Source organism: Perca fluviatilis, chromosome 1, assembly GCF_010015445.1.
Source record: "Perca fluviatilis chromosome 1, GENO_Pfluv_1.0, whole genome shotgun sequence".
NCBI classification, from domain to species: domain Eukaryota; kingdom Metazoa; phylum Chordata; class Actinopteri; order Perciformes; family Percidae; genus Perca; species Perca fluviatilis.
In genome coordinates, this window is record NC_053112.1 from 47,745,956 (window position 1) to 47,771,683 (window position 25,728).

The 25,728-nt window shown below is 41.4% G+C and overlaps 1 long non-coding RNA gene across 1 annotated transcript; it reads right to left on the minus strand.

The window, feature by feature from the left end:
- Positions 1-8,752: 8,752 nt before the first annotated feature.
- Positions 8,753-19,969, minus strand: LOC120544535. The gene is made up of 3 exons (XR_005636513.1): positions 19,866-19,969; positions 9,158-9,267; positions 8,753-9,069 (listed from the first exon to the last, which is right to left on the minus strand). It is a non-coding gene; the product is annotated as an uncharacterized LOC120544535 (long non-coding RNA).
- Positions 19,970-25,728: the final 5,759 nt, after the last annotated feature.

A 25,728-nucleotide genomic window follows, 5' to 3' on the forward strand; every position in this document is an offset into this window, starting at 1 on the left:
ACATTAAAAAGCATTATAGGGAATTAAAAATAAGTGAAGATGGAACTGGACAGAAGCCAAGCAGCCTCAAACTGAACTAAAAGTGAGTGAATAAATGAAGGTCTTTAAATTTGATATAAAATGTTCAATTGTGGAACATGACTAAGGGCGCTTTCGCAACTATAGTTTGGTGGACTTGGTGCGATTCGAAGTTTCAGCATTTTTGCATTTTCCATTTGGTCGGGTTTGCGTTCACACTGCACTTCATCAAACGAACACCAAACACCGTAAACAGACGTCACATGATCGAGGCGGTCGCTGTTTATTGGACAGAATATCCAAAACTCCCGTTACAGCCATGGCTGTCTCAAATAGGGGGGGGGGGGGGGGAAGGGGTGGGTGGGGGCTGGGTTTAGCTTCGGTTGAGGCATGTAGTAAAACCAGATAAGCGGATAAAGCCCATATCTTCAGCTTATCCTGTAAATTAGTTTACTTGGTTGCACAAGGCTACTGTTAATTAAACCCAGCCAAGTAACCATGGCGATTTATCCTTTGCAGCTAGCCTGGTCCAGAGCAGGCTAACAGGCAGGCTAAGATTAATCCTGGAGTCTGATGTGTTAAATCAGCTGACGCTTCCATCCGAAATAAACGTGTTTAACAGTTATTCCGTTGTCTTCTGAATGTGTTCTGCTTCATTTTATTAACATGCATTACTTGTCACTATTGCTGTCACGAAGTTTGATTTAAATCCTACTACCGCAGTTGTTGAGATGGTAATGGTAAAAGTGGGACGATACGGAGGAAATGGGCTTTTCCTCCGCGCTTTCCCGTGAAATGTGCCCCCGCCTGCGGCAGCGGGGGAGGCGGAGAGGCGGGGGGATCCTCCCACACCGTACGCGGACTCTAAAGCGTTATTTTAGCATCAATAACGACGAGAAGGGCCCCTGATCAAATGTCCTTCTTAATCATTTTATTTTGGTGCTGTCACTTGTCATCTTGGAGCTTGGGAGTGAGAAAAAAAAAACATGAATAATAACAGGCTACATTGATTTACAGATATGCTTACAGTGTGTATTGAAGTCACTTCTTTTTCTAGTTTTTGTCCAGTCATGCTTGTTCTGTATGAACATTAATTGTAGAAAGATATTTAGAATTAGACATAGCTTATGGAGATCTGTGCATATGGTTGTAAAACATATTCTCACATCATGAATAAGCTTTGAAATTAAGCATAGTCCTTATAAATTTCCCAGGAACAAAAATTATTGTTTTTTTATTTATATAGTGCTTTACAGGCTACTCAAAGACACTTTACACTAAAACCAGCACATTTAGCGCATAAAAACAGATAGGCTACAGCAATAAAACCAACACATAAAACAAGCATATTAAAGCAATTAAAACATGGAGTGACTAAGTAGATTTTTTTTTTAAATCCATACTTATTCAGTCGGTCCGCTATTGTCTGTCGGGCTTTTTTTCCGTTTGATAACAGCTGTATTTCCCTTTTTGCATATTATATGTTTCACCTCCTCGTAAATTTCCATTAGAAGCTGCTGCTGCACTCGTCTTTTCAATTTCTGCATCAGTAAATCTGTGATCGATATCGTGGTCTATTTAAGAAATCCGTGAACGTGCACTTATCCCAGCTATGTACACCTGGCTTGACATAGCTTCACCTTCTCATCCTGGCTCGGCAAACGTGCAACCGATTAAGCCGCGATGAGTGGATCACACTAAGTCAAGCTGCGCTTTTTCATTTATCCTGGATTTCTTTATTCTACTTTTGTGCATTAGGCCCCTGGTGCCCATATATAGAGGTTTACTCCTCGACACAGCGGCTGCAGGTTCAACTCCGCCCTGTGGCCCTTTGCTGCATGTCATTCCCCTCTTTACATTTTTACATTACATTACATGTCATTTAGCTGACGCTTTTATCCAAAGCGACATACAATTAAGTGCTTTCAACTGTGAAGGTTCAAACTCGAGACAACAAGTAGTAAGTGAAAGTACATTAGCTTTAAATAAGCAAAGCTACAAAGAGACATATGAAAGTCTCTTTTTTGTTTATCCAAGGTGTAGTCGGAAGAGATGTGTTTTTAGCCTTCGGTGGAAGATGTGTAGGCTTTCAGCCATCCTGATGTCTATGGGGAGCTCGTTCCACCGTTTGGGAGCCAGGACAGTGAACAGTCTGGATTTCGTTGAGTGATTAGTTCTCCCTCGCTGTGAGGGGGCAGTAAGCAGGTTGGCTGATGCAGAGCGAAGTGGGCGGGTTGGGGTATATGGTTTGACCATGTCCTGGATGCAAGCTGGGGCTGATCCGTTCGTGGCCCTGTATGTAAGTACTAGTGTCTTGAAGCGGATGCAGGCAGCAATTGGTAGCCAGTGAAGAGAGCGGAGGAGCGGAGTAGTGTGAGAGAACTTGGGGAGGTTGAAGACAAGTCGAGCTGCTGCGTTCTGAAGGAGCTGCAGTGGTCGGATGGCACATGCAGGCAGGCCAATCAGGAGGGAGTTGCAGTAGTCTAGACGTGAGATGACTAGAGCCTGAACCAGAACCTGAGCTGCCTTCTGTGTTAGAAGGGGACCTATCCTTCTGATGTTATGCAGCATGTATCTACACGATCGGGTGGTTGCAGCAATGTTAGCAGTGAAGGAGAGTTGGTCGTCAAGTGTCACACCCAGGTTTCTAGCAGTCTGGGTGGGGACTACCACAGAGTTGTCAATTGTTATAGTCAGGTCTTGGGTAGGAGAGCCCTTCCCTGGAAGGAAAAGGAGCTCAGTCTTGTCAAGGTTGAGTTACAGATGGTGTGCGGACATCCACGAGGAGATGTCAGTCAGACAGGCCGAGATACTTGCCGCTACTTGAGTTTCAGACTCAGGAAAGGAGAGAATTAGTCGGGTGTCATCCGCGTAGCTGTGATAAGAAAAGCCGTGCAACTGAATGACAGACCCGAGAGAGTTGGTGTACAGAGAAAAGAGGAGGGGACCCAGGACTGATCCCTGAGGAACCCCAGTTTTGAGTGGGCAAGGTTCTGAGCTAGATCCTCTCCAAGTTACCCGGTAGGTTCGGTCTGCCAGGTAAGATGTCAGCAAAGAGAGCGCAGAGCCTGTGACACCCAGATTCTGGAGTGTCGAAATGAGGATCTGGTGGTTCACTGTGTCAAAGGCAGCAGAAAGGCCCAGAAAGATGATGATGGAGGAGAGAGAGGTTGTTCTAGCGATGTGAAGCTGCTCAGTGACAGCAAGGAGGGCAGTTTCTGTTGAGTGACCAGCCTTGAAGCTAGACTGGTGGGGATCAAGAAGGTTGTTCTGGTGGAGATAGGTAGAGAGTTGATTATGAATGGCACGCTCAAGAGTTTTAGATAGAAATGGAAGGAGGGAGATGGGTCTATAGTTATTTACATCAGAGGAGTCTAGTGTTGGTTTTTTTGAGTAGTGCGGTCACTCTTGCCTCTTTAAGGGCATCGGGGAAACAGCCAGTTGACAAGGAGATGTTAATGAGATGAGTGAGGAAAGGAAGAAAGTCAGGAGCAATGGACTGGAGAAGGTGAGAAGGGATAGGATCCAGAGGGCAGGTGGTTGGGCGGGCAAATGTAATCATAGGAAGAATTTGATTTGGAGATAGAGGGGTGAAAGAGGAAAGAGTACTGGATGTGATGGATGGTAAGGTGATTTTAGGAGGTGTGGTGGAGAATGAAGAGCGTATGTCATCTATCGTTTTTACAAAGTAGTTGACAAAGTGGGTTGGGAGGAGGGAGGAGGTGGACTGGGGGAATCTAGCAGGTTAGAGAAGATGGAAAAAAGTTTTTTGGGGTTTGAGAAAGAGGATTCAATTTTGGTTTGATAAAAAGAGCTTTTTGCTGCAGAAATAGAGGCAGCGAAGGAGGAAAGACGAGACTGGTAGGTAAGCAGATCATCTGGGTGTTTAGATTTCCGCCATTTCCTTTCCGCTGCCCGTATAGTTGATCTTTCAGCACGTACTGAGTCAGATAACCATAACGGCGCTGGGGAGGACTTGCGAGCCTGTCGTGAAGTAAGAGGGCAGAGAGATTCGAGAGAGGAGGATAGAGTATAGAGTAGAGTGTCTGTGGCAGCGTTAGGAGGCATGAGTAAGAAAGAGTCAGATGGAGGGAGGGTAGATGGAGTACATGCTGCCAGAGAAGAGGGAGAGAGTGAACGAATATTACGGCGGACAGGTACGGTGTCTCTTGAGATATGGTTGTGAGCTTGGGAGAGTGGGAGAGAGTAAGAGATGAAGAGATGGTCTGAGGTATGGAGTGAGGTAACAGTGAGGTTGTATGTAGAGCAGTTTATAGAGTTTATAGAGATCTCAGAATATGAGATCTAGGTGGTTGCCAGCTTTGTGAGTGGGTGGTGAAGGAGAGAGTGAGAGGGCAAAATGTCTTCAACTGTCCTATATATATAGGCCTAAAAATGCCAAGAACAATGAGCAGTTGACAGACATCGAGTGAAGGAGAGAGATGATGATGTCACACAGACGACCAGCGATGTGTGCTCAGAACAGCTTATGGATCTGAAAGTTATTGTCCCTTAAATCATATAGAAGTCTGTTAAGTGTGTGCAAGGTTGAAATTGCAGGCTAGTAAATGCTCTGTTTTTTGGTTCAGTTCCTGAAGAGAACCGTGACCCCCGTTTTCAAACAGACCAGTTAGTTTGATCTGCACCAGAGTTTGGATGAGCCTTCACACTAGCCCAAACCAACCGGACTCTCTGACCAGACGCTCCAGGGTTCCTTTTAAAACGGACCAAACAAGGTAGGTGTGAAAGCAACCTTAATGTAGGACGGGAGGCTCTTCCAGAGCCTGCCTATATCTTACAAGCCAAGTGCCTTAAATTTTTTAACAAACATTTTTACACATCATATTTCATGATTTCCTTTGCTATTCGTTGTTATTAAAGGTCCCATGGTATTAAAATGTCACTTCATGAGGTTTTTTAACATTAATATGCGTTCCCCCAGCCTGCCTATGGTAATCTTTTAATTTTATTTGAAAATGTTATATCCATAAATGTTAATGATCTGAAAGAAAACCGAATATTCACCAATTTTAAAAATGACAAATTATATTTTGAAACTTTAAAACGACTGACAAATAAGAAAGCCATCTGGACTCTGAACATTTACAATTAACACCTCTTTAATGTAAATTTCATGCGCCCCTTTTTCGTGTATGTATGTATGAATTTAATGTTTTCAATGTGTTTATGTATATGTACTTGAATAATAAAGTAAAAAAAAAAAAACAGCCTGGTAGCGAATCTGATATAGCCTCTTGATTCACATTAGATAGAAACTAATGATATATGCTAAACACAAACGACATTTCATGCAACAGTTAAGTTTTCATGTAGTTACTGTAACTGGTTCAGTGTACTTTTTCGTTCATTTGATTTCCGATTTTGAAACGATATCCAAATTTGAAAAATGGGTGATTTTAAAGCTTGTTAATATTGATGACAATGTGTTCAAATGGAAAACGAGCAATATTTTATTTAATTTAGCCCTCAAAAGTACATTGGTGTGTTGTTTCATTATGGACTTTCATATTAACAGCAAGAATTCAGTCTCTATTACAACCAAATGTACAAAGGGGCGATTTTGCTTTATTAACAGGTGAACCAGAAGCATACGGTAAAACTCGAAAAATTTGAATATCGTGAAAAAGTTAATTTATTTCAGTAATTCAACATAAAAGGTAAAACTAATATATTATATAGACTTATTACATGCAAAGTGAGATATTTCAAGCCTGTATTTGCTATAATTTTGATGATTATGGCTTACAGTTTATGAAAACCTTCAGAAAATTGTGAAAAGTTCCAATATTGTAGGCTCAAAGTCAGCTAATTAATCCAAAACACCTGCAAAGGGTTCCTGCTCCTCGGATATTCGGCTTCACTCAGTGACCTGCACAGTAACACACCAATTTAAGTATTTCAAAAGGTCGAACACACATACAGATGTCTAGATATAGTAAAATCGCTACGTGATTACCGATCCGAGGGTTGAAGTTGTATTTTAACGGTGTAATGCAAGTTGCTGCTGTGGTTTAGCTGAAGCTAATGGAGCCTGAGCTTTCACGTTACAATATAAAAGGTGTTGACCGTTGACTTAGCTAGCACGCAAACAGTTAATTTACATGTCTACATGTTAGCAAACTACACCAAGAGACAAATACCGAGGAATATTGATAGAAAGCAGGGGAAACTAGTACTTCCATACTTTTTAGCATTGGCTAATTAGCAACCTGCCTGCCATTAGATGTTAGCTTCCGAGCTAGTTAGCAGCTAGCCCCAGAAGTTCATGAAAACAAGGCTTTCACCGGAGCAGTCTTACGTTATTCCCGAACCACTCTTTTCGTTTCAAAATCGGAAATCAAATGAACAAAAAAAGTACACGGGCCCAATTACACTTCACTGTTGTTGCATGAAATGTCGTTTGTGTTTAGCCTACATCTGTTTCTGTCACGTAATGTGAAACAAGAGGCTATATCAGCTTCGCTACCGTCTTGGTCCGTTCAAGCGTATGGGGACATAGGCAACAAAAAAAATGACTGACTTTGATGTGGGCGGGGCTTGATGTCCTCGATAGGTGTAAACCGAGCCCTGTATATCCTGCTCTGCCTTTGAGAAAATGAAAGCTCAGATTGGCCGATCTGGAATCTAGCTCATGAGATCATAAGGGGAAAGGTTACCTCCCCTTTCTCTGCTTTGCCCACCCAGAGAATTTGGCCCACCCATGAGAGAGAGACATCATGGCTTTCAGACAAGCAAAGTGGCAGTTGGTCAAGTCCCCACCCCCACCCTCCACCTTGCCCCCCCTCTCTCCTCCTCAATAGCTACAGACACAGAAATGACACATCCTAAGGAAAGCTCATTGTGGGACTGGCTCTAGTGGCTGTAATTCTGCACCAAGGCTGAATTTCGGGAAAGAGACTTCAGATACAGTATTAGGGGACCACTAAGGTCTATATAAAAGAGACTTCAGATACAGTATTAGGGGACCACTAAGGTCTATATAAAAGAGACTTCAGATACAGTATTAGGGGACCACTAAGGCCTATATAAAAGAGACTTCAGATACAGTATTAGGGGACCACTAAGGTCTATATAAAAGAGACTTCAGATACAGTATTAGGGGACCCCTAAGGTCTATATAAAAGAGACTTCAGATACAGTATTAGGGGACCACTAAGGTCTATATAAAAGAGACTTCAGATACAGTATTAGGGGACCACTAAGGCCTATATAAAAGAGACTTCAGATACAGTATTAGGGGACCACTAAGGCCTATATAAAAGAGACTTCAGATACAGTATTAGGGGACCACTAAGGTCTTTATAAAAGCATCCAAAGAGCACCATATGGGAGCACGTGGGTGTACACACCAAAGTCGGAAGAACGACTTCCGATCTCAGAAACTCTGAACATCCGAGGAGCACATGAATGCATCATATGTTTAGCATTCTGCATCTGATGCTGTGACTGTTGCTGTGGCTTGACTTTGCCTCAAAATGTTAATCATTCACATTTTATGATGTAGTCTAAACATGACATGCTGCAAGCATCTCATATGAGTGATGCAAGATGAGCAGATGCTTTAATCAGTAGGAATATTTTCCACTTTTCTCTTTATACACTAAAACTAATTATACCCCAAGTCTTAAAAATGCCAAGTTAATTAAGAAACAAACGTACCTTGGTCCCCAAACCGGCAGCTGCCGTGAGATTGACCTGAGGGTGTGTGAATATGTGATTGAAAACCAAAATGAGGGACTAATTTCAAATAATAATATTTATTTTTTCTTTATTAAAACATTTGGTCCTCCATAAAGTCATTTTCCAAAGGGGGGGGGGCGGGCTTTGCATCCTCTCTTTATTCAACATCATCACCACCAGTGTCTAGACTCCATCAGGGGTATCCTACATACTCACGGCTTCTCAGCCCCCTTTAAAATATTTGTAGGTGAGAAGGAAGATTTTATATGTGATGCGGGACTTAATTTGGAGCCAGTGAAGGTGGATGAGTTGATGTGCTACCAGGTCTTGGTGTGGTTGAGGACCCTGGCGGAGAGTTTTGGACATAGTGGAGCCTGCTCTACGGCTTTTTATATATATATATATATATATATATATATATATATATATATATATGTATGTGTATGTGTATGTCTATATGTGTCTTATATGTTTATGTTTCTTAAAGAGGAGTCTTGAAAAGGCCGGAGGGTGGGGGGGGGGTCTCTGCATCCTCTTCATTCAGTACCATCACCACCAGTGTCTAGACTCCATCAGGGGTATCTGATCAGGGGGCTTCTCGCCCCCTTTTAAAATATGATGATATCACAATGGGAAATTGGGGACGTCACAATGGGGTATAATCGCCAAAGACTTTTCTCACCCCACCCCCTCCACCAATCCTTTCAGTAATAGGTCAATGTTACAAAGTCCCGTTGGCACGTTAAAACATAAACACTGAACATATCCCACTCCGTTCAGTTTGTATTGTCACTGTTTCAATATGTATATTATATGTATTTTAGGTCATTTCAATCAGGAGAGACTGCCTTGAAAGGTCCAAATAAGTTTATTCATCACATAATGCACAAGATTGAAATGTACAGTGGCCAGGATGGCTCAGTTGGTAGAGCGGGCGCCCATATACAGAGGTTTATGCCTCAACGCAGAAGGTCCAGGGTTTGAGTCCGACCTGGGACGATTTCCTGCATGTCTTCTCCCTATCTCTCCCCCTTTCATTGCTTTCCTACCATTAAGGCAGAAATGCCCAAAAAATAATCTTAAAAAAAAAAAGAAGATTGAAATGTACAGAGTGTTTGGCGATTAGACTCCTATCCATCGATATGTAAATAATATTATAAGGGGTAGAGGAGCCATGAGTAGGCATATCCCCCCGATGGAATCTAGACACTGGTGGTGGTGAAGGAGCCTGAAGAACTGGATGGATGTACGGGAGCGGGGCTTCTGGAGGAGGACCCAGGGTCCGGTGAATGATGACGACTGGAGGTGAATGGGGTGGAGGAGGGTTGCTCGATTTGCCTGTAATGACAACTGATAGCAGCAGAGAGAATAGATTTTTGAAGCAGGGATGCAAATGTGATTGGCACATGGAATTAATGGCAAATTCTGATTGGTTTACCTGAAGAGTCAACATCCCGATTCAGCTGATCAGTTTAGGGAAGAGAGAGAGGAGAAAGCTTTAGAAGTCTTCCTGAAAGAATTAACGCTGAGCTTCATTTGAGCCTGCCCCTGTCAAAGACAAATTTCTGTCACTCGTGACAGACAACAAAGTTTGTCTAACCATTTATCAGTTTATTGTACACACCAGTAAAGAATTATTCACTCAAAATTAGTCTTTCCTGGTTGAAATACTAATCAGATCATGTCTGACGCTGTAATTGAGGCAGACAGATCAGGACTGTAGGTGGACACAGATCAGTAACACCTTTTTATGAATATGAGATGACTGGAAGAGTTGATGGAGCGATTTTGTTTTTCCAGTGCTTATGGAATATCTCCTCAGGATTTTATTTCTTCATTGCATTCACCAAGCTTTACTGTGTCACAGTTGTCTAAACAGCTTTCCACGAATGTCAGTAACAAAAGTGCGCTGCAATAACAATAATAGACTTGTGAGTGTGCGATACCGTGTGACGATATATGGACAGCTTATCCTGTTGGGCCACTATTGCTTCAACAAGTCCCAGACTTAATAACTTAAGAGTTTACTCTAGAAATGTTTTGGCTGCATTTATGCTGTCATCCATTGGAACAAATAAGCTTCATTATCACCAGCCATGTAACATTTTGTGCTTCAGCTCTGTTTTACATGTTTTATTCTGACTGGGTGTGTTAATGATTCTAGTGTATTTTTTTCCTCCATGCATATAAAAACTCCATTTAAAACCCCCGGACGAGGCACTGAACTACTTTCACGCTGCATTTATCAATATTTTTATATTAACAATGAAGCAATTGCCTATGTATAATGTGAAAGGGGTCATTTATAGTGATGAACCCACAACTTCAACTTTATTTGTGTCCCTGAAAGGTGATTAGGTGTGCAGCAAGTATAAACACATACAAGACACAGAAATACATACAAGTTCTACACACAGTCCAACTGGAACACAACCGTAACAGTACGAGGACAAATAAATACCGGTACAAGGTTCATGGATAGCAGCATCAAAGTAACCTACATAGGGTAGGAAAAAGTGCATATCACAGTCCCTCCAGAAAAACGTGATTATGCGATCGCATAATTCAATGCATAATCAGCCAAAGTCCGCATATTGATGCGGGCGCCGCATTTTTTCAAATACGCCACACTTTCGCCGCAATAATTGTCGATTCCCGCGCAAAATATGCGGGGCTTGCATGATTTCATAATCCCCGCATTTTCATTGCTAAAAAGTCACATACAGTACAGGCCAAAAGTTTGGACACACCTTCTCATTCAATGTGTTTCTTTATTTTCTATTGTTTCAACATTGTAGATTCTCACTGAAGGCATCAAAACTATGAATGAACATATATGGAATTATGTACTTAACAAAAAAGTGTGAAATAACTGAAATTATATATTCTAGATTCTTCAAAGTAGCCACCCTTTGCTTTTTTTGATAGCGCTGCAAACCCTTGGTGTTCTCTCAATGAGCTTAATGAGGTAGTCACCTGAAATGGTTTTCACTTCACAGGTGTGTCTTGTCAGGGTTAATTAGTGGAATTTTTTCCCTTATTAATAAAAAAGCAAAGTGTGGCTATTTTGAGGAATCTAAAATATAAGACATGTTTTCAGTTATTTCACACTTTTTTGTTAAGTACATAATTCCATATGTGTTCATTCATAGTTTTGATGCCTTCAGTGAGAATCTACAAAGTAAATAGTCATGAAAATAAAAAGGAAACGCATTGAATGAGGTGTGTCCAAACTTTTGGCCTGTACTGTATATCTTAGCAGAAAGTCACACAAGAGCATTCATTTTCCCGTTACCATGGGAACATTATGAAGTGACGTAATTATGCGACGTGAACATCATCGAAAAGCACGGTGTTGGGGGAATCACTTTTTTTTTCTCTTTTTCATCAAACTGCAGTTTTTGCAAGTTCCCGCAATTTCATCGCATAAAATTGCATAAATATCCTGCATATTTCATCGCATTTGTTAAGAAAACGTGCTGCATAATCAAGGATTTTTGCCCGCAACAATCACAAAAAAACTCCGCATTTTTATGGAAGGACTGATATCAGCCTACAAAGTTGACACAATATAATCAACAATGACCATCATCAACAACATCAGCATCCATTACATTACATCACCAACCCCTTTTTATTAATGTTTCTGACATCCTCAACACATAGTCAACAGAGTAGAATATATAAGCAACCAACCAAGGAATAAAGAAAGAAATGAGGTAGCCAAGAGTTCAAAGAAGACTCTTCCCCTGACCCCTATTCAAGAAGGAGATGGCTGCAGGTATAAAGGAGTACTTGTACCTGTTACTCACAGAGACTGCCCTTACCTCTGCAAAAGCGTTTTAGAGTCTTTCAGCTCATTGTTTTGGTTTTACCCCCCTATGACATTATTGTTTTGGTTCACTCTCACTTATCAACCTTTTTTCCAGGTATAGGCAAATGCTTCCTGCGAAAACACCTCTGATAAACTCACTTGACCTGCTCAGCACCAAATGGCAGACAGACGATGTTAGAGACTAGCTGGTGAACATTGTCTATATCCACAATGTTCCACATCTGGGATTGCTCCGGTGCTGCCGGAAATTCCGCCGGATGCATGTCTTTTCAGTCGATATCCGTTACCTTCCTCTGTCTTTGTGCTGGCGTTCTAAACTTGTGTGGGTTTGTGAGGACTATGGTTAACTGCTCCTCAGATCTCTGCAGGGTAAATCCAGACAGCTAGCTAGACTATCTGTCCAATCTGAGTTTTCTGTTGCACGACTAAAACTACTTTGGAACGTACACATGTCCCACCAAAAGAAGTTCCTTCCTGAGGCTATTTTGCAGAGGCACCGTTACTCCGTCCGGCGCTTAGCGCCACCCAAGACGATTGTGATTGGTTTAAAGAAATTCCAATAAACCAGAGCACGTTTTTCTCCCGTCCAGGAATGCTGTTCATTTTTAAAAACGTATTTCAACTACATAATAAATGTTTGATTTTCTATACTTACAATGGCTGTCCTCTAGAGAGGAGAACATACTGTTTCATTAAGGGAAGTGTTATTGGGCTGTAGTCACTCTTCTCCTTCAAATCACTTTATACCTTTCCCCAATCACACTTTCTGAATGAGTCCCAGGTCCAAAGATGAGTAAAAGTCATGGGGGTCACCTAAGATATAAGAATGAATTAATATTATATTAATTATTTTGGACAGTTAAGTAATAGTAATATGTATTTCATAGTTATTATTGATTTATTTAGTACCAGGTCATTTTTTTATCCTTTGTAGTCCCTATTTGTCAGCATGGATTTAAAAGGACAATATGGACACTGGGTCGGGGCAGATATGGGGACATGGGGCCACTATTATTTGGAACTATTTCTGTCGAACTTGAACCCTATTTTTCCTATTTTTTGAGAAAATGTACCAAAAGGATTTGTAAATAAGTCATTAAAAGGGAAATGCTGAGATGATGGTGGGGAAAGAGGGAATGTATTAATTAGGAATCATCATGACGGCTATGGCTAAATACAATATGTTATATCCATACCAAAGTTCATGGCAAATTGAGGAGTTGTTCAGACACAACTCTTGCGGACACAATATACATTCTCTATGTTCCCATAACTTTTGTGCAATTAAAGTCCTTATTATATTGCACAAAATATGCTTTTACATGTACTTTGCATTTCTGAAGTTTAGAAACTTAAAACGAAATTGTATATTTACGTCCACTAACAGCATTTCCAATTCTATCTATACAACTACATAAATCAGTAGAATACAAGGTACAAATACAACGGTAATTGTGATTTTAAATTTGCTCTCAGAGTTTGACCAGAACAGATATGATTTACTGGACTTTCATTTCACACTGCATGCTTTCTGAGACCAATACCGCACTGCGGAATACAAATGTTTCTTTCCAATTGATTGAGGAAGACTCAAGTTAGTTAATAATTCACTGTACTGAAGAGCTTTTCATAGAACTGTTTGCAGCACCAACATAGACAAAAAAGTTAATGAGGTTCAGCCGCTACCACTGTAGTGGCCAATAGGTTTTTTTAAACTGAGCTCAAAATATTTCAATGAGGATTCACTGGCCCGTATTACATGTGCAGTGGTCTTAAATATTCATGCAACAGTTGTATTGAGATTTATTGCTGATTTGGGTGTGACTGTAATGGTCATTTTGTGCACTTTAAATCAAACTCAGCAGTGAATGTAAAAAAAGAAAATTAAAGTAAATGCATCTCTCATCTATGAACATCCAGCCTAGCATACAGACCATAGACTGTAAAAACAGTGGACATAGCATCCGTGACGTCAACCATTGGTTTTTGGACTGCCTTTTTGAAGCCCCGAGTTTGGCGAGACGGTTGTCGCCATCTTGTTTTTTTGCAAACGGATGGAAACATTGTTTTTACGAGTGTACACCGGTGTTGTTTTAGGTTGCAATGGTGCTGCACTAAGCTGAACGCGAACGTAGGAAAGTTGCCAATTTTCAACCCTTCTGAAGCACGTCATCCAGTGGAGATTTAGCGGCTGGTAAGCGCAGACCTCCGGGTATAGCCGCCATTCATCTGCACGTACGGCAGAACAGGTAATCTGCACACTTTCCCTTGAGTCACCAGCTAACGCTAGCAGTAGCTAGCTAGCTTGGTTGGAAGAATGCTGAACAAGACATTTTTACCTACCAAATGTTCAACTTTAATGTAGTGAAAGTGGGTCAAAGTTTAATACGAAAACACGGACAACACCCGAAAACCAGTTCACAGCTATTTTAATGTACACAGTGCTATGTTTAGCATTGCTAGGCCTGTGTCCTGATCGACAGGTCTGATTGTAGCCATGCCCTAAAGCATCCCCTGCTTTATTGTCAATTTTGAAATAAATGGGACCATAATTTACAAAATGAACATCATGCTGTATTGAAGAAGACTGAAACGTAGCGATTGAGACCATAAACTCATTAAAATGTTTATTGAGGTAATACATCAAGTGAGAAGTAGGGTCATTTACTCTGACTTCAGACTTCTTTTTGCAACCTTTGGAACTTTTTGGAAGTTGCCCCCTGCTGGAAATGAGATAGAATGCAGGTTTAAGGCACTTCCACATTGGCTTCACTTTTCAGACCCTGAAGCTTCATCCATTACTTTTACAGTCTATGGTGCTATTGTTCATCTTGTGTATCTTATCCAAGATCACTTAAATCCATCACATTGTGTCTCTTCCTTGTTCACTTATCACTCCATCAGTCTACAACTAATTGCTTGTTCTTTGAATTATCACATCTGGCAGCCTAATTACTTGAATTGCTTTTGTGAGTTATTTTTCTTCGAGAGGAGCACAGGTGATAAATCTACCCCTGAACGGTGGTTTTTCAAATGTGACTAATTGTAGCAGCCTTGAGGCATCGTTGCCGTCAATGTCATTTGGTAATGAGTAAGGATGCAAGAACTTAATAAATGAAGAAGTTTTTCCAACGTTAAAAATCTAGCTTTTGTAGATGGAAGCCTTCCATTTAATCGCAGACCGCATGAGGGGCAGGGCGAATGCTTACTGTATCGATTACTGCTTTAATTCTAAATGGAGACTGACAGTCCAGGCAGCTGCTGGATGCTCCAATAGCTGAGTCAGTGCCTTGTCGCTGTCACAGCTATGCTTGCCACTGGCAGGTTTGTTCCCCTATCAGTGGATAAGGATATCCATCTTCACACCTCAGGGTCCTCAGTAGGTAGACGCAGCAACTCTGCTAAATCTAAGTAGGGCATTTCAGGTAACCGGCTTTTCTCCAAATGCATTATTTAGCCATACTTCGGGGACGTTTTCGGTGCCGGAACAGGAAACTCTGGGGCAATGCTTTGAACTTTATCATACCGTTTTTTGTGTTTGATATTTCTTTATGAAGAAGTAACTAGAATCATGTGCTGCCAATATGTGGTGTGCTCAATATGTTAACGTTTCAGGAAGAAAGAAAAAGTATGTTGTGACAGATCTGATGGTGTAGTATCAGAAAATCCCTGCTGAAGTATCCTTGAGCAAGTCATTGAAATGCTGAAGCAGGCCTCAGATCATTTGGAACAAGTAGACAGAGAAGTTCTCAAAGGATTGATGGAAAATATAATGTTAATGGACCTTGGCGACAATTAATCAGCAAATCAAGACAACTTCAATCATTCTCAACGACTCCATCATCCATTACAGCTGCTGAGCCACACCTCTTGGCTTACATCCCAACTTTCTTTATTATCCCGTCAGTTTGAAATCAAAGAGGCAACTCCTTCCTGTTTAAGTTTGTACAATACCAAGCCTTTCACTGAGCCAAATTGGAGCCAATCACTAATCACAAACTTGTTTTTGTTTTTTATCAAATTAAGTGCACACATAGCATGATGCCTCCAGCTTCTGATCAGGTACGGACACCAGATTCAAGCTTCAAGGTTAATTTATTGTCACTGTAGAAGACAGGGTTCCGCAAAGAAATGCAGTTTTAGTTCCTTAATGCTACAAAATTAAAAAAGAAAAATTGTAGTGCATTTTTTCAATTTGCATCAGTAAAAATCATGTAAACAGCACGTTTTTAACCCAACTCGTCGCATGCTGAACCCGGAATTCCTCAAGGTGTGGATGCGCTACGTCTCGGCTGCACCGTCGTCCACCATGTGTCATACCACACCGGGAGTGGTATGACACATGGCGGACAACGGTGGGGTCTCAGAAGCAGAGCATTTTGCCTGCCCGACTCTCAGATTTCGTTGTTTTGGTCATTTTTCTGGACATTTGGGGTTAAAAGTAAGTGCACATCACCATATAATAAGTAGTCTACATAGTTAAATGTTTTTTTCTTTCATTTAGTCTAGTTGTGAATGACACTGATCAAAGATTTGCGTTTGCTGTGTTTTAGTTGTTAAAATATTGTAGGGATGCGATTTACGAGTGGGGCTCTGCAAGGTCACTTATCGCGACAGACACAAAACCTGGTCTAAAGTCAATAACGCAGCATTTCTTTGTGATTTTAACAGCGCATTAGTAAAATGCACCCAGGCTCGTGAACAGCGCGAGCCTAGGTGCACACACAGGGAGGCGCAGCAGCACACAAACATGCAAAAGATTAAAAATATTACAATGTGAAATAGTATTATGATATCAGATCTGCTCGCGCGCTTTCACTTCACACACGAGCAGATCAGTTTCTTCTCCTGAACATCTCTCCTTCCTGCTTGGCAAATCTTCCACAATAATAGCAAGTGTCATACAAATTAAGATTATTATCGAATGCAATATTGTGAGAACTACCAACTGCAGTCAGTGGGCAAACTAAAGACATAGCGACTCTGGTGTTACCAACTCAAATCCCAGCATTTCAGTATTATCGTTCGAAAACGGCTGTGGTACCCTTAGCACTCGTGCTAGTGGCTTTAACACCACCTGATTCATTGATAAGGTGAAAATAAATTATTAATTTAAAGACAAAGTGCAACATGAATAGGAATAATCCTATTATTCCATCTGATCTTAAAAAAAAAAAAGCCAGGAGAGTATACGCTGTGACGAGGCTGTGACTTTTTTCTCCTTTTGAATCTTTTAAAAGTGACGTTTTTAATTGCACAAGCATTGGAATCGTCACCGCTTCTGTGCCTCTTCATTTACAATTCTCTTTCCTTCTTAAGAGATGGTGTAGGAAAACTGCTTTATTTCAGGGCCTCTGAATAATTGATGCGTAATGCTGTTGTGAAGTTGAAAGCACCTCATAGTGGCTGCTTGAGCGAGCATTGGGAGATACGGCGCAACTTTTTTAAGTTCCTTCCTCCTGTCTCAAGAACAGAGAGAACGAGGGGAGAGGAAGGGGCAGACGAAAGAGAAAGGCACCAAAATAAAAAACAAACCCCCTCATGGCCAGCGATGCCACGGACATGGCTGGCAGTATCCTTCTGCGGGTTGGACAGCATTTTATGACAGAGAGCAGAAAAACAAACACTAGAACGTAAGTGGTTCCAGGGTCAGTGGAGATCCAGGACTTAGCCCTGCAATCTTTGAGTGAGTTCAGGGATGTGCGTCAGTCTATGAAAATTGCAATATAAATAAGTATAGTATGAATTTATTGTTGTTATTTCAAACACTTAACTGTTAAAAGATGGAATAAATCCAACACTGGTCTACCATGAAGTTTACTTTTATGATGCCTATTAAGTTCAGTTTTGCTTGACACTGTCATAGAGGTGTTTATTTTCTAGATGGAAAATATGGTTAAACTCGGTCGAGGAGACAAACGGTACAGTTTAACCAAGACGTGTTATCGTGTAGCGCCGTCCCACCTCTGACCCTGATTCTCCACCAGGTGCGTCGCCACACCACACCGGGAGCGTCTCAGAAGCGGAGCTTCTTGCTGCCCGACTCGCAGATTTTATTGTCTCTACAAGTTCTTTACAGAACACTCACGTATTTATTAACCTAGTATCTACCTTGCACTCCTGCAATTAAACTCCATGCCTTCTCTTTTCTGGAGTTGTCCTGATAAAAGTGATCGGTGATGTCTGTGATGAATCTCTCGTTGTCCGTGGTTTTGTGGAGGACTCATTCCGTTCGTTCTAACTTCTATCTGTGGACATTTGTTACGCTTTTTGTATGCACAAAAAAAACGAGTAATGCGTTATCAACTGATATTGCTAGCAATGGCTAACCTGGCTAAATAAAATCCTGCTGTGAATTCTGATTTGTTAAATAGAAAGCAGTCAACAAGGGTATAGTCTATATCCTTGACGTTCCACTTCCGGGATTGCTCTGTTGCCGCCGGAAAATCTGCCGGATTTCACTCCTTTATGCCGGATATCCATTACCTTGGGCTTTCTTTGTGTTGTAATTCTAAACTCCGGTGGATTTGTGAGGACTATGGTTAACTGCTCCTCAGATCTCTGCAGGGTAAATCCAGACAGCTAGCTAGACTATCTGTCCAATCTGAGGTTTCTGTTGCACGACTAAAACTACTTTTTTTGAATTACTAGAACTGTTGGAATTGTTGGGGCTTTGTAAATTATAGAGTGTGGTCTAGACCTACTCTATCTGTAAAGTGTCTCGAGAAAACTTATGTTATGATTTGATACTATAAATAAAATTGAATTGAATTGAACTTTTGAACGTACACATGTTCCACCAAAACAAGTTCCTTCCAAGTTTTCCGCAGCACCGCAGCTTTTCTCCAGAGCTTAGCGCTGCCCAAGATGATTGTGATTGGTTTAAAGAAATGCCAATAAACCAGAGCATGATTTCCTCCTATCCCCGAATGCTGTGTGGACTAGCCAGACCCTCCTTCAGCACGCTTTGGAGGAGAGTCTGGCAAAGCAAGACTAACTAGGGTGTGACGTCATTCCCAGCTCTGGCTTCCGACTTGCGCACTATTACCAACATGGTGTTTCTGGATATTTATAATTTATAGTTAGTGGCGATGTTGTACTTGTCTACATTATGTTGAAATGTGTTTCGAATATTCTCATGTTTGTAGATGGGGTTGGAAAAACGTTAGAGAGATCCCTCAATACAAATGCACTCCAGTTCAACACCACTTGTACTTAATTTCCACCTTAAAAATAAACATAGGGAAATCATGAGTGTAGGAAGCATTGAAAATGGGGGTGGGACAATCTAAACGGGGAGGTCCGGGGGTCCTCACAGAGAAGATGTCAATTACTGAAGGATTAATTACTGAATTATTTTCTCAATTAAACAATTAGTTGTTTGGTCTCTAAAATGTCAGAAAATGGGGAGTAATGTTTGATCGGTGTTTCCCAAAGCCCAAGACGACGTCCTCAAATGTCTTGTTTTGTCCACAACTCAAAGATATTCAGTTTACTGTCACAGAGGAGAGAAGAAACTAGAACATACACACATTTAACAAGCTGGAATCAGAGAATTTTAACATTTTCCATAAAAAAATGACTCAAACCGATTAATCGATTATCTAATAGTTGGCGATTAATTTAATAATTGATCGATCGATCTTTGCAGCTCTAATTTCCTGTATTATGGTGCATTTCAACAGGTGGTTTGATGCTTTTATCCGGCTATAGCATGAGAAAAAAAGAGCTAGAGGAAGTGGTCGGCCCCAGATCACATATTGTAATATGTGAAACGGAATGAAATGAAACTACTGTTTCATTCTGAAAAGGCAGCTTTTTCAAAACCAACATGGCTCAGTTCAAATGTTTTTTTCAAAACAAAACTTCTCATATCAAAAAGGTGAAAAGTACAGAAATTGATTTGATGACTAATTCAGAGCCATGTTTAATAATAACAGTGTTCATTGCATCTCTTTCTGCTTGAATGCAAGTGCAATTTCTGTTAATGTCTTTAAAGTTATCAAATCAAAGAGTGAGGTGGAGAGGACAAAGTCAAAGTGCCCCTCTGCGTTCTCCACTAAAGTACATCTATACAACTACATCTATATCATCATCCTATCATTTCTACTGCTAAGAATCACCGGGACCTGGGGGCCAGTGTCTCAAAGACTGGGTTGTTAGCCAGTTATCTTGGCGGCTTTGTTAACACCCATGTTAACACACACAACACTGCTGTTATGTGCTTATGAGAAATATATCAAGGGCTCGGGCGTGTCAAGAAGTGACAAAGCAGCGTTCAGAGTAAGAAATATTGTGTGATGTAGTTCACCTTCTCTTCGTTAGGCCTGCTGCTCCTAGGTACTTTCTCTGTCTCTCCTCTCTCCCTCCCCTCTGTCTGTCCTAATTACAGGAGTGGAGTCTGGTGTGCAGGAGTCAGGGTTCCAGCTGCCTCTCATCTACCACAATCAATCTCTGCTTCATATACCCGGTCAACCCTCCGCTCTGCCTTAGAGCATAGTCAGGACGACCACAGTTAGTCTCGCTCATGACCAACCTTGTTACCTGTTTGTGTATTTGCCTGTCCTGATCCGTTCTCTTGTACTTCAGCTATTATTGGAACCTGACTCCTGCCATCCTCTGACCAGACAGCCACCACTGAAACTCACCCCTAGCCGACCACTGGATTACTCCTGCTTGGAACCCACCGGACCTGTTTGCCTCTCTGGAAACCTGGACTTGCTTTTGCCCCCTTCTGGAAACCTGGACTGTTACTTTGAATAAACCTGTTAACTCTTACTCTGGTTCTGCATTTGGGTTCTGCTCTTGTTTTTTGTGTGTGTGTGTGTGTGTGTGTGTGTGTGTGTGTGTGTGTGTGTGTGTGTGTGTGTGTGTGTGTGTGTGTCATAATCAAACAGAATGGCTTTAAAAACGAAGCACCGACAGTAAAACATGGTAAAAATGGGGGTTTAAACTAATAATTTAAAAAAGTGTGTATCAAATAAGACCAAAACTAATGTTCTTTTATTAGACAGTAAACAAACCCAGTTAACCTAATTACACATCTAAATTAGAAACACCGTATTAGACCCAAAATATGGTACACTTAGACACGGTTTATACCAAATTCTAGTCTAATGAGAAACCAGAAAAGGCATCCTAATACACTGACAACATTTTACAAGGTCTAATTTGAGATCAAATACAATGCAATATCAAATCCAAATTATGTTACAGTTAGACACAACATTTAATGCTAAAAGCATGGTCTTATGGTAGCTTAATTAGACAACACATGCTGTAATTAGATGCATGTAATGCCATATCGGGCAGAGCCTTTGTAATAGTCAGACAAAACACAGAGCTCAGAGGACAGTACATTCATTTGGCCTATATTTACTGTATCTTCACTTTCGTAGAGGGCCATATGTTGCTCATTAGAAGAAAACTACCGTAAACTAAAGTCTAATCAGATTGCATCACACCTGGTCGCTACTTCACACATCCCTGGAGGGTCCCGTTGAGTGTTCAGGTAGTAATACATCCTAAAACATGCTTCTTGTACATTCTACTCCCATAAAGACACCCAAGCACTTTAATGCCATGTCACTATCCGACCCCATGTGTATGTGCTGTTGCTCGAAATTCATGATGTATGATTCATAATTGATTACATACATCAATTCATGCAATAAATAAATGTATTTGAAGTGTTACCTATTTAAATCTTGTGATTAAATTGATTTGTCCCATAGAGTACAGAAATATACTTTTTAATAGGTAAAAAATTGACATATGCGACTGAAAGGGTTGTAGCGACTAGTGTATAGGCCATTGTTTCTATTTCCTGGTACCAGTGATGGAGTACTCGGGCCCTGGGCTTGGACTCAGGTCAGACTCGAGTCGCTGTTCTCTGGACTCGTAACTCGACTTTCACACTGATTTCTTGGACTTTGACTGGAGGATTTATGAAATCAGACTCGAGCATTCATGAAATAGGACTCGGAAGTTGGATGAAGTTTCTGACTACTTTTAAGTATGATTGGCAGTGATGGAGTACTCGGGCCCTGGATCGGACTCAAGTCCGACTCGAGTCGCTATTCTCTGGACTCAAGACTTGACTCAGACTCTTCTTTGGTGACCTGAACTCAGACACAAACACTGGGGACTCGGGTCTTGACTCGGACTAGACAGTTGGTGACTTGACTACAACACTGCACGGAACTAACGGTCACGTTAGTACCACTACGACCGAATGTGTTGATGGACTGTATACAATCCAACGCGAGCGGATGTCTCTCACAGCATTTTGCTCAAATACATTCAGGGCCTTATCTTGCACTCAGCGCAGTTGCCTTTGTACACCGACGCATGTATCATTCCTATTTTGCACCCGACGCACAGCGGACTTTTCCCTCCACAGACGCACGTCGGTAAATTAGGGAATGTATTTGCGCTCCAGGGGGCGGTTCAGCGAAAAGAGGAGGCGTGTTCCGGTGCAAACGTTATGTGGTCCTATTTTGCAGTTTCAGAAAACAATTCCGCCACTGACCAGGAAAAACCTGGTCTAAAGTCAGTGCCGCTAGTCTAAAGTCAGTAGCGCGTTATTCAGATGCTATTTTAGGGGCGCATGCTTGGCCATAATGTAGCGTGTGCACAACGCGCATACACTTCTCTCATCTACAGCAGTTCCCATTTTTGAAAACCATACGTAATTACAAAGAAAAATATTACTGAAAATGCACTTCATGTGTTTGGATAGATCAGGAGGCATTTTACAGTACAGTCCTCAAAAAGTCCCAGCATTCTTTGTGGCTTGTTGTGTTTTACACATTTCCATGAATCATGGATGTGTTGATGACATAAATGAGGAAATATTAGAGGACTTAAGGAGACGTGATGTTGAACTATGGTGGGATTGGACAGTCCGGCGGAATCTGGTCCGGGAGTAATGCGCGATGCGGTCCTGGTGGATCGGGTGGACGGAGATGGAGTGGGGGGAGGAGGAAGGGGCACAACAGGTGCAGGTGGTCCATGGCTGCAGAATCCTCTCCAGACTTGAGGAGATGCGCCCGAGAGGCCGCAGCAACATCGCCATCCGGCTAAGACGGGCATTTATTACTTTGCCACATCCCGGACAGCTCCCGCTGGCGTGCGCCAGGCAAATCCGCCATCATAATAGCAGTCCGCCATGGAACAAGCGCGCCTGCTCTTAAAGGGAATGAGAGATGACGCTCTGATTGGTTATTTTCACGTTACGCCCAAATCACACCTAGCTACTTCAGACCAACCCATTTTAGATTTGCGTCGGACGCAAGAGTCATTTATCCCGCCGGTACAATAGCAACAGCGCCCGAGATCCGCCCACAAAGATACTTGCATTTGGCTTTTCATACTTGCGTTTCAGATCGTTAAAATAGGGCCCTCAAAGTTATAATTGACATCTGAAGCCAAAGCAGACAGTCAAAGATGCTTAATATTGGGAGGGAATGAGCCCAAACAACTTACCTGGCATTGCATCATGTGTATGCATACTGTATGCACGTGAATATGTACAAATTGTGTAACTGTAAGTGATCATTCAAAGAAGAAGCAGAATGTTACAGCCTTGAGGAAGCAAGTTGGGAAAAGAATACATGAGAAAAAAACATCTCTGAAATCTTCTCCTGCTATTCATATGCAAGTATAAATATTAATGCAACGGTGCTGCCAACAGGCTTATAAAGACCCGTTACTGAAACGTGGCAGGGACTCCACTGACACATTTTAAAGTTGACTCTCTGTGCTTTTTAAGTGATTTGGGCAGATGACAGAAACTATCACAACTTTGAACAAGGGAAATCTGTGCGGTTGTCCTCGGTCAACTGTCTTTAGTTTGTAATATGTTAACAATAAGTGACTGTATTGTATGAGCACATTAGTGTAAGATTAGAGTGCTCACACTCGCCACGCTCCCCTCTATTATATTACAGTCAAGCTTAAATTCAGCTGGTGTTAAGCTTATAGCATGAGGGATTTTAAGCCCTGCGTTTTGATCCATTTGTAAAACACGTTACTGAGTAACACCTTTATAGTGATTCTGTTTACCTTTTTCAGTAACATGGAGTGTGATGTTCAACACACACGCTGGCTGAGTTGTAACAGCATCATATTATTTGACACCCATAGCACACACCGAAACACCGTACAGAAAGAAGTTGGTGTCAAGCAGTCAGAATGTGGAAAATCAGAAATCTATTCTTTTCTGGAGTGTTGACACACATTAATGCCAGGAAAAGGACAATGGCGTGTACTGACATGTCAAGACAACAGGCCCATATGTAACCACTTTTTCAACATTTGAATGACAAACTTTCAATGTACAGCAGGTACTAAATAATAGAGATGGCCTGATACTATTTTTTGATTCCGATACCTGAACTTGCGAATCGGCCGATACCGAATACTGATCCGATACCAGTGTGTCAAAATGTATTTATTAATTCTTCTAGGCTAAATTACTTGCTATCGGATCAGTGCATAAACTCCAGTACTTGTCAATACCAGAATTTTAGGCAGTATTGGAGGCTTTTCCGATACTGGTATCGGTATCAGAACATCTCCACTTAAGGGGGCATCTAATAGCCCTTAAATTGCCTACTCGAGTCCTCCACTTGCCGCCCTTCCTGGCGTCTTAGTGCTTCCCACCGAGGAGGCACAGGAGAGACGCAAGGAAATCATGGGAGCAAATGTGTTTAAGAGGGATGAGACGTACTTTGCTCTGAGGCGTCACATGAATTCACTAGCTGTATGGGCGGAGTTAGTAACTTCTTCAGCTGCACGGCTTCTGGGAAGGCTGCTCTCTGTATCCTCACCTATAATTCCTCAATGATCCCTCCTCAGTGCTTGCGCCTCGGGGCAGAAATAAAAGCTTTGAGACGGCCTTCACCGAGGAGGGACAGAACCACTTCTGGTTCAGCCGAGGACCCGACACATCAATCATAGATCTGAGTGGCTCTGTGGCTGAGTTACATTAACGTTTATTTTTCAGACTTACCTTTGCTATTTGCTTTTTAATTATTAACAAGTTATTGGATACATATTTCAACAACAAAAAAAGGTGGTTAAACTGTTCACAACTTGTAGACAAATGCAACCAGTGACCACTGATCTACAACAACTGTTTTAATCATGACACCTACTGACCTGCAAATGACTAAATACCACGCTTGCAGGGAAACGTCACCCTTACATGGAAAACCAATCTTGGATGTTTCAGTCAGTTGAACACAAACAGCTAATGCCAGATCAGAGGCAAACAAAGCTTTAATGTCGTCAAATGGTGTTCTCTGGAGCACTTCAGTTGATAAAAAGACTTTTCAGATAAACAGTGGCTTCATTTCACGGTAGTAGATGAAAAACATATCACATTCCTGGAAAAAAACATCCCCGGAAATGTCACATTGCTAACTTGTTCCCTCTGTATGCTAATTCAAGAAAAATGACAGTTTACAGTGAAATGGAGATAATTTGACATCAGTTTGATCAAAGACAATTCTCTATTTTATTCATTGGGAAATCAACAGCCAAAGCTGTCATCGTACACTAGAGTACTTTTTGTTTGCAGAGATTTGCACAATAGATGCGTGTGGAAAAATGTCTATATACAGATTACCAGTTACTGCTGACACAAGCAAGGGAGGGGTAAGAGAACGATAGCAGTATTGTCACTCCTCCTCCCTGATATTGTCTGTATTGATTATAAAAGCATCTTCCTTCAGATCAGAAATTCTGGATAATCAGGTTTTTGGGGAGGAGAAAGTTGTTTTCAAACCTCTAAGAGAGTTTTCTGAGCTACTGCTAACCACTCCCCCAGGATCTGTGACAGGCCGCTGCTGTGACAGAATCACACTGTCCGATATCAATGTTTGATCGTGGCATTCATAGATTCAGAATGTGAAACTGTAATTAAAGAATCTTTAGTGTTTTACACACAATCTGCGCTGACAGACAGTAGCAGGAACCCAAACTCGTCAGGCTGTTCATATGAACCATTCGTACATATAGATATGAAAAGTAATGCAATGTAATTTGTATGTATTTCACGTATTTATTACTGTGTTCACTCTTACACTCTGTGTATACGAACCCGTACATGAGAAGGCGTTGCTTGTTTGACCACTGCATTCATAGATTCACAATGTGAAACTGTAATG